Raw genomic sequence first — 12,355 nt, forward strand, 5'->3', positions numbered from 1 at the left:
TTCTCGGATACACCAGATTTGGTGTGGCATTTATCAAATTAACCCAAAACAAAAATAACTGGGCGAGCTGCTGGGTCCCTAGTGCCAGCCGCTCGTTGTGCAATTCTCTCGTTTATGGACTACGTTGACAATAGCATGGGACCCAGATGTTAGAAATCCACTAGGAGCAGCCATTTTTTTATTGGCTTGAAATAAGGAGGCACTTGCTTGCGTACTGCCATGACCTTGGCGGGTCCCTGATGTCATCCTATCCACGTACAATCATCTCCTGATTGTGTACGCGTCAACTTGCTAGGCTCACAAGTCAGGCTCTAAACCGTGGAGGACAAATACAACCCATTTAGAAAAAATAACAGGCCATTCCATACGTTGAAATGGAAAGTTCAACATTCAGAGCAAAGTAACAGGTCTGATCCACATATAGAGTACTAAACTTCCACGTTGACAACCATCATAGCCAAGTTAACTATCTACTCCCACTAACACTCTAGTAGCTTACAAGTACTAACTTACTCTTAGCTAACTAGACGATGCCGGCCGCCATCTGCTGTCCATGCTCAATGCCGGCACCGGCATCCTCCGCCTTGCCTCGGACTTGCCAGAGGTGCGATAGGGCGTGTTGCTCGCGCGCGTTGGCCCTTTCGATGCCGGCGTGGTCCACCGAAGCTTCGGCTTCCAAGCGAGAAACCCACTTGACGAGCTGGTAGTAAAAATCGGCATCGCGAACGCGTGCGTGCCCGACAGCCTGGAGGGCTTTTTGCCGGGCGCCGGCCTCCACATAGTCGGCCCAGTTGCGGGAATTCTGCTCGCGACTCAGAGCATCGGTGCGCTGCTGCTCCATGTCCCCCTGGCGGCGCAAATCGGCAATACACTGCTCCTCCACCAGGCGGTCGCGCTCCAACAACTCCTACTCCTCCGCCATGCGGTCGCGGTCCAACAACTCCTCGATCTCCGCATTGCCATCTAAAGACAGATAGAATGCCTCCACCCTCCGTCTGCCTTCCGGTGAAAACCCGAACACTAGTTCCGGCAGTGACCGCCTCTGGCGTCGCCTATCGCAGATGGGCGGGGGCATGGCCGACGTGGCGAGCGACGTCCGGCCGGTGGGGGCTTATGAGGATATGGCGAGTTGGGTCACGGTGGCACCTGAGAAGGCCGGGAAACAGTACTTACAGGCGGAAGGTAGAGCGACAGTCATCGGAATTCAATGCATAATGGCTTAGCCCGCCAGCTTGCCGTGGAAAACTAGAGAAACTAAAATTATGACTGTGCCGTCCCGTCTGGGTCACACGCCGGCATGGCGGTCAAACGAGTGCACTCGAATCATCTCCTTCCTTGTCAATAATGATTCCACAGATTTAAAGTGTATCTTTTTTCGCATCAGTTAGCTGCCTTAATTATGGCTGGCTGCATGCAGGCACTCATAATCGCTCGCAGGCAGTACGCGAAGCAGCATGCAACGAGTCGCAGCCGAGGGCACGCATGCAGCCACTTAAATCGCTGGAATTAATTAAGCTTAAACTTCTGCATGTCGTTAATTATTGCCATGCCTTGGTCTTGCTGCTTTGCTCACAGGACTAATAAATCCCGGACGGAGGGTGTACCTTGGTTGGTGAGAGGTTTGAATTAAGCCCTGCAAACCGGAAAGGAGGTACTAGTACGTGCGTGATCCTCTATTTATTCATGTAGGATCGAGTAGGTCGTTTCTTGAATTGAGCCCTGCAAATCGGAAAGGAGGTAGTACGTGTGTGATCCACAATTTATCCGTGTAGGATCGATAGTGTAGCTCGCCAGTTTCTTCAGAGGTAGGCATTTTTATCCGTGTAGGATCGATAGTGTAGCCTGTCAGTTTCTTCATAGGTAGGCATTTTTATTCAAAAAACTGCCACTTCGCATCTTGCGTCGCAAATAAAACTACCAGGAGCGCATTTGTAGGCTAGCTAGTGATCGATCTGTAACTTGTAAACACTGAGCAAACAGAAATAAGTAACTGTTAATGCATCTCAATGATTCACAGATCATATACAAATATGTAGCTCCAAAAGCAAAGATCAGCCACTTCGGATCTTGTGTCACAACTAAAACTAACTAGTACGATTCCCATACATAAGATCAACATGTTAATGCATCTCAAAGATTCACAGATCATATACAAATATGTAGCTCCAAAACCAAAGATCTAGAAAAAACATCTGTTCTTCCTACTAACATGGATGCTTCTCTTGGCCAACATTCAGTACAGAATAAAAGACAATTTTGTTTGTGAAGTCTACAATTCCTCTTGCAAACGTAAGTGGTTTCACCAACAGCTGGAACCATGAGAATGAACCACACATGATGGAGGAACATCCACTTCAATATGATTTGGTCTTCTCTTGATCACACAGCGAGACTATTTTCGGAATACAAACTTTAACTTAGGCAAAATGATGCCCATTGTATAATCAGACCAAAGCAATGAAGCACCTAGTGCTGGCCAATAAATAGTACAGTACTACTTTTCTGCAGTCCATGAAGTGACTATCCAATCTTTCTGTGTCTATTTTCAAATGGCACTGCATGCAATGACTATTCTATTCTCTTGTGCAGTTCAACCAAAATTGCGGGCACTTTGTTTGTTTGCCAAATAGCAACGGACAGACATCTCTGTCTGCACAAATATCAAGCAGCTAGTTAACATATACCACACCTTGTATTTTCGGTTTAAACATGTCTCTTCCGCTTAGCATCTGTCATGTTCTGCACTGGACAATCTGATACGGTTATGTTTTGCCTTGGACAATTTCATACTGAATTGATTTGTTGGTTCAGAGTAGAAATATAGTGCCTATTCTTCATCAGACCAAGGATATCCATGTTCGCAGTGATGGAAGAGGTGAAATCGATACAACTGAAATTGAGCATCCAATCATTGAATCCTGTCCTGCACCTCCAATGCAGGTCCACCCTGCCAATAAATTCACATGCAAACCACTAGTATTACTATCTAATGACAGTACAAAAAGAGTAGCAAGGTAGTAGCAAACCATGTACCTTGTAATGAACAGCTCATAGTGCCACCAATTGGATATAAAGGTTTGGAAAAAAACATGCTCCTAATGTTGAACCAGTTGGACTTTTGTGCAGTTCCACTAAAATCGAGCATCCCTGTTTGCATAGATATTGAAAGTGTGATTACTCTAAAAGTGGCACTAGTTGAAGCATAGACTCACAAATATAAGCATTCCAATTTCTTAATGGCAAAAGGTAGCAACACTGTTTCTAACTACCTGTTTGAAGGAATAAATAAAGCAACAACGACTGATGTCAGAAAGGCATACATAGTTTTGCTGGAAAAGTGAGCCATTCCTGACCTTTCCTCTTATTTTAAGCAAATTTTGTGTAGTTCTTCTAAAATAAAATGCCATCAATGCCTTGACAATTTAGTGACAGTGTACAAAAGGAAATGACTTAACATTACATCATGATGTCAGGTATATAGTCGACAGGCATTAGAGACAAACATACGGACCTCCTCAAGAGAACAGCCGGAGGAGGTGCCCACTCTTGACCTTTCCTCTTGTCTTCATAATTTTCTGTGCAGTTTAACCAAAGTAAAATGACATCAGCGCCTTGGCATTTTGGTGACAGTGTAATCTATAAGCATTAACAGTGCAAAAATCTGAAGGTAGTAACAAGGTTCATCGTTGGTATACTAGCTATGCAACATCATTAGAATGCCTTAGCTGAAAAATCTTTAATACATCCACAATCAACAGCTAACCCTGAAATAATCCAGTGACATTAAATGGCACTGCTTAAATTTATGGGTGGCATCAGACTGAGAGCGGCATTAGTTAAATGTGGCATCACTTTAGCAGTAGCATTGCTTGACTTGACTGCTGGCGTTATACTAACAGCAAAAAATGGCAATAAGAGCATGGGAGGCCCATTCGGACAGTGGGCGCACCAGTGCGATGTACCTCCATGGACGCAGAGTGGTGAGGGAGGTATGGTTGCCCAGAGCAACAAATATCCAGGCAGCATATGTGGATTACGTCCCATTTTTGTTCTCTTTATCCACCTTTTTCCTATGCGAGGACAACAAACCGATCGAGCTGGCCATTCTCTATTGCGTTGTCATGCCTTTCTACCCTTCTTCAAACAAGAGACACGAGACTCGCTCCTTAGCTACTGATTTCCCCCTTTTCAATCTAGATGCGGGTTTGATGCCTACTCTCTTGGACAGTACAGTCTCCCTTCCTTTCCTTATTCAACCCAGACATGGATTAGTCTACATGAAGTTAGGTTTCCTTTAATAGTGCAAATTATGGTTTTCGTCTGTGTGGCCAGCAGAGCAGAGTATAGCAAATTGGGAACATGGTGGATTGGAAAAAGATCCACATGCAACGACGTGGCAGATGGGGCAATAGAACAAGGCTATGGTTCGAAAAGAGGTAGCACACCTGAGGGTCTGCGGGATGTAGCTTCGCACATGGTCGTCGTCCTCCGCACACACTGAGGCAACAAGCTTGGGGACGGAGGCCATCCCGCGCGGGCGCTAGGTCTGAGAGGACGGCCTTGTCGTTAGTGCGTGACCTCGCTCGCGGACGACGAGTGCGTCAACGTTGCATGTCCTTTTCTTCCCAGCGGATCTGTGACCACCGGTGAGGAGGGAGAGAGGAGCAGTATTTTTTAGATCTGGAGAGATGGTGGTAGTGTGAGAAGCAAGTGGGCAGCCCTTAGCAAGAAAGCACTCAAGCTCCAGCCTATATATCTTTTTTATACTACTAGTACTGGAGGTGGAGTAGTGGTAGAGTAGTTTATATTTTCTCTGCATACAGTACCAGTTAGTCGTGCCTCAAAACTGATCGGCACACCATTAAAAACATAAAGGTCAATAACTGATGCGGCACCTCGGGCCAACGCGGCCAGATCGCATTTTGCACGAGAAATTACACACCATGTTTCGTTGACATGTGGTCCCATTCCAACATATCAGTGAGATGACGGCGAGTAGTAGGAGTATTTCCGAACGGACATGTAGGCCGGGGCGCCTCTTCGTGAACCGTGGCAAACTCGCAACCGTCCACCAACTCTTCGCCTTTCCCTCTTGATTTGGAACTGTTGTCGCATGCTCTTCCTCTCCCTCCTCCATTTTCCTTCAGCCCTTCACCCTTTCTCCTGCCATTGTTCGATCGTCTTCTCCATGGAGGGAACAGGCCAGAAACGACCTCGTCATTCTTGCCCCGATCTAAAAGATGACATGGTGGAGGAACTCATTATTCGGTGCGACGTCATTACCTCGGCTAGCATGGCAGGTTCGTTCAAGCCCATTCTCGACTCAACAAATAACATCATTACAGAGAACCCAAGAGTCAAGGAGCGGTTTGATCTCCCCTATCTTCTTCGCCGTGACCTTGATGACTGGCGCCGGCACGACGGAGGCCTCGCCCTGTGCCAGTTGATGCCGCTTGATAATGATACGTATGATGTTAAGATGCCATCGGTTGAGGGCAAGGCTTGGGCGGGTGCAAATGGAGATTGGGTTGTTTACATTTGGTCCAACTGCGAGTGGGAACTTGTGAATGTGTACACTCGTGACCGGGTTCCACTTCCAAAAATCTCAGCAGACTGCCCAGAGGTTAAGCACACCAATATCGTATGCACGTTCAAATACAACCATGGTGACTGTCTTCTATGGAAGATAGCAATTTCTCGAGTTCCCAACCGCTCTTGGAATTAGAACAACTATCAAGTTGTTGCTATCTTCGACAAGCTTTTTGCCGTCCTTCGTGGTTCGACTCGATGGGTATTGCTCAAAAATCAGTTTCTGTACACAGATGAGTACTATGATGCAATTCAATACGAGGGCCTTGTGTTTGCTGCCACCACTCGTGGCACTGTTTTTGCATGGGATCCTTGTAGTTTTGGTATGTTTGTCTTCCACCATAATTATAATTTTTTCATCCACATGCATGCGGGTTAGCAAGTTTCCCTTTACTAATTAACCTTCTTATTGTGTTTCCAAGGTCCTGTGAACATCCCACCACCTATACTTGAAAATTTTTATAACCAAGGGGGAGATGACGATGGTGATGATCAGGAGCATGAGGACGAGCAGAACCCATATACTCAGTGGTGCCTAGCAACTAATTCCGATGGATCACCTCTTCTTGTGTGTATATAGCCCACTGATGATGTTACTACTAAGGAAGCAGGTGTAGTCTCCCATGGTCGCACTCTCCGGACCTATTCCAACACCCGTTGCATGGTATTCAGGATGGATACTAGTGTGCTAGCGCCAACTCCTTCTCCCTGGTACAGAATTGATAGTCTTGGAGAAAACTCGCTCTTCCTTGGACAAAACTATCCGATGATGGTGAAAGGCGATCCAACTGCTGTTGACACAATGTAAACATTATCATTTCTGAGAAGCAACTGTGTCTATACCTCGGACATTTGGGTGTTTCCCTACCCTGGTACTAATATAGTAGGCATCTTCAGCCTGGATGATCAGTCCTGCGTTGGTCTCCAGATCGACAACGGATGGCCCATCCCAGAGAATCACTTGTGTTTCAAAGCAAGCGTTTCCAACGCCGTGGAATGGTTGAGTTGAAGTTCATTTCATGGCTTGTTATTTGTTTTGTGGTGAAAACTTTAGTATTTATAATGTATCCTCGTTGTCGATGTGGGTTGATGACCTGTTGTATGTAATAAAATGATATGCCTGTGATAAACTTACTAAATTTATGAATGGCTTTCGAGTCGCTTCTCTGAGTGAGTGGTGCGAAGAGGCAAAAAAATCTTTTCCGAATACATAATTGTACGTGCATTGCAACAGGTTATCGGATGAGGCCAATCAACAATAGTAGTACACTATTTGTACTAGCTTCACATGCTTCGCGTGTCGGGCGGGTGTTTTTACTATGGCCATATGTTAATGTGTTCGTTGTACGTAACCAGCACCTCGAATCCTCGATACTAGTATACAATATAGTAGTAGGAGTAAGTAGTAGGAGTAGTAGGGTGGCATGGGCCAGAACAAGCATTCACGTCCAGGAGTACGGCACATGCCACCACCACGACATCCATCTGACACCATATTATTTCTTGGAGTCCGTGCTAGAGTAATCTCTTCAACCTCATCGTTTCTCTAACTTCAGCCATCGCGCGGCGGGCGAGGTGGGAGTTTTCCGATAGTCGGTTTCCTTAACTGTGGTCCCACTTGTAAGGCCAACTCCAACGCACGACCCCAAATGCACCTCCCTTTTGCACGAACTCCAATGATAATTTTGACTAGAAAAGCAAGACCAAAGAAAACAAGAACCACAAGAATACATTTTACTACTCCTGTAAGTTGGATTAGTTCCTTCTCGATGCATTCATTGTTGATCTGCGAAGGCTCGATCTTGCGTCTATGCTAGCTAAAAGTGATAGAACATCTACTAAATTGCACTCTATCAATATATGGATGTAATCTTCTTTCCAATACAAAAACTTGTATCCATTCTACTCCCACCGTTGCACAATACATGCCTTCTATTTGTCAAAATATATATGTATCTAGACATGTCTTAGTATATAGGTACATCCATTTTTGGACAAATGGAAGTCAAGTATTTTGGAACGGAGGGAGTACACAATAAAATTTTAAGTTAGCACAACTAGTCTAATCTGAGAGCAGAACCGAAGATTAGGTCGGGTTCTTCCTCCTTTTGCCGACACGTGGGACATCCAGCATCCAGGTCGTGTCATGAAAGAAATAGAGTGGTAGTTGAACCCACAAGATGTGCATCTTGGGTTAAACTGTAAATAGAATCTTACTACTCTTGAGTAACTCCAAAAGCGGCAACCGAAGATCTTTATTGGATTTGTTTTTCATCACCAGCACGTCGAGGTGAAAGATGTGCAGGTTCAGTGGGTCCTCTTGCGTTTTCACTGATATGTGGGGCCGCATGTGAGCAAACAGACGATGGGCTCCACGCGTCCGCTGGCTGGCTGAGAAGAGAGGTAGAGGAGGGCTGAGCACGAACTGCAGGAAATTTGTTCTACGTACCTCGATATAGGCTTGATATAGTGGGGTGGTATGGGCCATAACTAGCATTCACGTCTAGCAGTACGGCCCATGCTACCCATACGAGTCCCATCCGACACCAATTTTCTTGGAGTCCGTGCTACAACCATCTCTTCTCCCTCCTGTTTTCTCAGCCATCGTGCGGTGGGCGGGGTGGGGGTTTGCCGATAGTCGGTTTGCTCAACTGCGGTCCCACTTGTAAGTGAAAATGCAACACCGCACGCATTCCTGGTTGAGCAGCGTGCCGGACCAACCGTGTGGGGGTGCGACGCGGACATGGCATGCTTTTCCTTTTGAACTCGTAACTTGTAAAATTTGGTTCTGCTCCATGGCGCGACCGATAGATAGAAAATAATGATTTTGCCAAGAGTAATGAGAAGTTTGGTTCTGGCGCCGTTCATGCATGGAGTACGTACGAAAATTATGAAGTTGATGCGAAAGGTAAGATAATTACTGTAGTATCATATACTACTACATGGATTTGACGGAAAGATAAAAATACATACGGATCCATCAACGTTCAACGACATCCTCACGCCCTAGTGCGCCGGGTCACCAGCCGACGTGTGAGGAGCAGCGGCGTTCGCGGCGAGCTCAACGTGCTTCTGAAAAGTGTCGTCCAAGGTTGCCCTGCGCTCCGAGAAGGCCAGCGTCCTATCGTCCTCCTCTTGCATGTAGTAGTCCTTGTGGACGATTTGCGCATAGACGTGGGTGATTATGTCGATGGTGTCTTGCTGCGCCAGCGATGGGAGTATGGTGGGGCGGTGAGGCCTGCGCGTCAGCATAGCCGGCCACGGGGAGGAGGGAGCAGGCAGTCCCGCCGGCGCTTGTTTGAGCGGCTGGAGCAGGAAGAGCAGAGATTGAAGAAGCACGACGGCCGTTGGATGGACATCCAACAGTATACAGGCCATCTGTTGAAAGCCTCAAATCTTTGGAAAACAGCATACAACCCATCTGCCATTATTTCAAATAATTTACAGCCCATTTGCTAATTCTTACGGGTTTTTTTGGAGCCCATATTCTTTATGTTAGCATTACAGCCCATATTGTGGCCACGGTTAAAAAATTATATGAAATTTTGCATATGTTGGTGCAGTCTGAAATGTTTTTAATCCTGAAATTTCGAGTCACATTCAGACTGATTTTAAAAATAAATGTATATCAATATAAAATCCAATAAATTGTCCACGCATAAAAATCAATGCAATTTAAAATCTCGAAATGAAAAAAGATATTTGAAAATAATTGCCGGTTTGATGTGTTTTAGAAATGTACAGCCCATTTCTCATTACAGATAGGCCATTTTCTCGGCCAACCGAATGAAGCTCTCCTCGTCTTGAAAGATTTGCAGCCCAACAGGCCTGATAAAGCGACTTACTTGACAAATCACAAAAGAACTGGGCTAGCCATTTTCAGAAAGAAAAAAAACTACTAGGCTGGTCTGTGGTAAACATAAAAGAAAAGGCTGTCTAGACAGGCCACAGTGTCTCGAACAGCCCAGTTGACACCCTGCTTCCGTCTCAAAAACAAATTAGATAAATGCCACTCCAATTATGGCGATTCATAAAAAAGCCACTGCAATTTCCAAACATTGAAAAGTGCCACTGCAATTTTTGCAAACTTTGAAAAACACCACTGCGGTTTGCAAACTTTGAAAAACGCCACTCCAGACTTCGAAAAATGCCACTAGAAATGGCATGAAATGACATTTTTCAAAGTTTGGAAATTGCAGCGGCATTTCTCGGATACACCAGATTTGGTGTGGCATTTATCAAATTAACCCAAAACAAAAATAACTGGGCGAGCTGCTGGGTCCCTAGTGCCAGCCGCTCGTTGTGCAATTCTCTCGTTTATGGACTACGTTGACAATAGCATGGGACCCAGATGTTAGAAATCCACTAGGAGCAGCCATTTTTTTATTGGCTTGAAATAAGGAGGCACTTGCTTGCGTACTTCCATGACCTTGGCGGGTCCCTGATGTCATCCTCTCCACGTACAATCATCTCCTGATTGTGTACGCGTCAACTTGCTAGGCTCACAAGTCAGGCTCTAAACCGTGGAGGACAAATACAACCCATTTAGAAAAAATAACAGGCCATTCCATACGTTGAAATGGAAAGTTCAACATTCAGAGCAAAGTAACAGGTCTGATCCACATATAGAGTACTAAACTTCCACGTTGACAACCATCATAGCCAAGTTAACTATCTACTCCCACTAACACTCTAGTAGCTTACAAGTACTAACTTACTCTTAGCTAACTAGACGATGCCGGCCGCCATCTGCTGTCCATGCTCAATGCCGGCACCGGCATCCTCCGCCTTGCCTCGGACTTGCCAGAGGTGCGATAGGGCGTGTTGCTCGCGCGCGTTGGCCCTTTCGATGCCGGCGTGGTCCACCGAAGCTTCGGCTTCCAAGCGAGAAACCCACTTGACGAGCTGGTAGTAAAAATCGGCATCGCGAACGCGTGCGTGCCCGACAGCCTGGAGGGCTTTTTGCCGGGCGCCGGCCTCCACATAGTCGGCCCAGTTGCGGGAATTCTGCTCGCGACTCAGAGCATCGGTGCGCTGCTGCTCCATGTCCCCCTGGCGGCGCAAATCGGCAATACACTGCTCCTCCACCAGGCGGTCGCGCTCCAACAACTCCTACTCCTCCGCCATGCGGTCGCGGTCCAACAACTCCTCGATCTCCGCATTGCCATCTAAAGACAGATAGAATGCCTCCACCCTCCGTCTGCCTTCCGGTGAAAACCCGAACACTAGTTCCGGCAGTGACCGCCTCTGGCGTCGCCTATCGCAGATGGGCGGGGGCATGGCCGACGTGGCGAGCGACGTCGGGCCGGTGGGGGCTTATGAGGATATGGCGAGTTGGGTCACGGTGGCACCTGAGAAGGCCGGGAAACAGTACTTACAGGCGGAAGGTAGAGCGACAGTCATCGGAATTCAATGCATAATGGCTTAGCCCGCCAGCTTGCCGTGGAAAACTAGAGAAACTAAAATTATGACTGTGCCGTCCCGTCTGGGTCACACGCCGGCATGGCGGTCAAACGAGTGCACTCGAATCATCTCCTTCCTTGTCAATAATGATTCCACAGATTTAAAGTGTATCTTTTTTCGCATCAGTTAGCTACCTTAATTATGGCTGGCTGCATGCAGGCACTCATAATCGCTCGCAGGCAGTACGCGAAGCAGCATGCAACGAGTCGCAGCCGAGGGCACGCATGCAGCCACTTAAATCGCTGGAATTAATTAAGCTTAAACTTCTGCATGTCGTTAATTATTGCCATGCCTTGGCCTTGCTGCTTTGCTCACAGGACTAATAAATCCCGGACGGAGGGTGTACCTTGGTTGGTGAGAGGTTTGAATTAAGCCCTGCAAACCGGAAAGGAGGTACTAGTACGTGCGTGATCCTCTATTTATTCATGTAGGATCGAGTAGGTCGTTTCTTGAATTGAGCCCTGCAAATCGGAAAGGAGGTAGTACGTGTGTGATCCACAATTTATCCGTGTAGGATCGATAGTGCAGCTCGCCAGTTTCTTCAGAGGTAGGCATTTTTATCCGTGTAGGATCGATAGTGTAGCCTGTCAGTTTCTTCATAGGTAGGCATTTTTATTCAAAAAACTGCCACTTCGCATCTTGCGTCGCAAATAAAACTGCCAGGAGCGCATTTGTAGGCTAGCTAGTGATCGATCTGTAACTTGTAAACACTGAGCAAACAGAAATAAGTAACTGTTAATGCATCTCAATGATTCACAGATCATATACAAATATGTAGCTCCAAAAGCAAAGATCAGCCACTTCGGATCTTGTGTCACAACTAAAACTAACTAGTACGATTCCCATACATAAGATCAACATGTTAATGCATCTCAAAGATTCACAGATCATATACAAATATGTAGCTCCAAAACCGAAGATCTAGAAAAAACATCTGTTCTTCCTACTAACATGGATGCTTCTCTTGGCCAACATTCAGTACAGAATAAAAGACAATTTTGTTTGTGAAGTCTACAATTCCTCTTGCAAACGTAAGTGGTTTCACCAACAGCTGGAACCATGAGAATGAACCACACATGATGGAGGAACATCCACTTCAATATGATTTGGTCTTCTCTTGATCACACAGCGAGACTATTTTCGGAATACAAACTTCAACTTAGGCAAAATGATGCCCATTGTATAATCAGACCAAAGCAATGAAGCACCTAGTGCTGGCCAATAAATAGTACAGTACTACTTTTCTGCAGTCCATGAAGTGACTATCCAATCTTTCTGTGTCTATTTTCAAATAGCAATGCAT

The sequence above is a fragment of the Triticum aestivum genome, chromosome 1A, assembly GCF_018294505.1.
Source record: "Triticum aestivum cultivar Chinese Spring chromosome 1A, IWGSC CS RefSeq v2.1, whole genome shotgun sequence".
NCBI lineage: Eukaryota > Viridiplantae > Streptophyta > Magnoliopsida > Poales > Poaceae > Triticum > Triticum aestivum.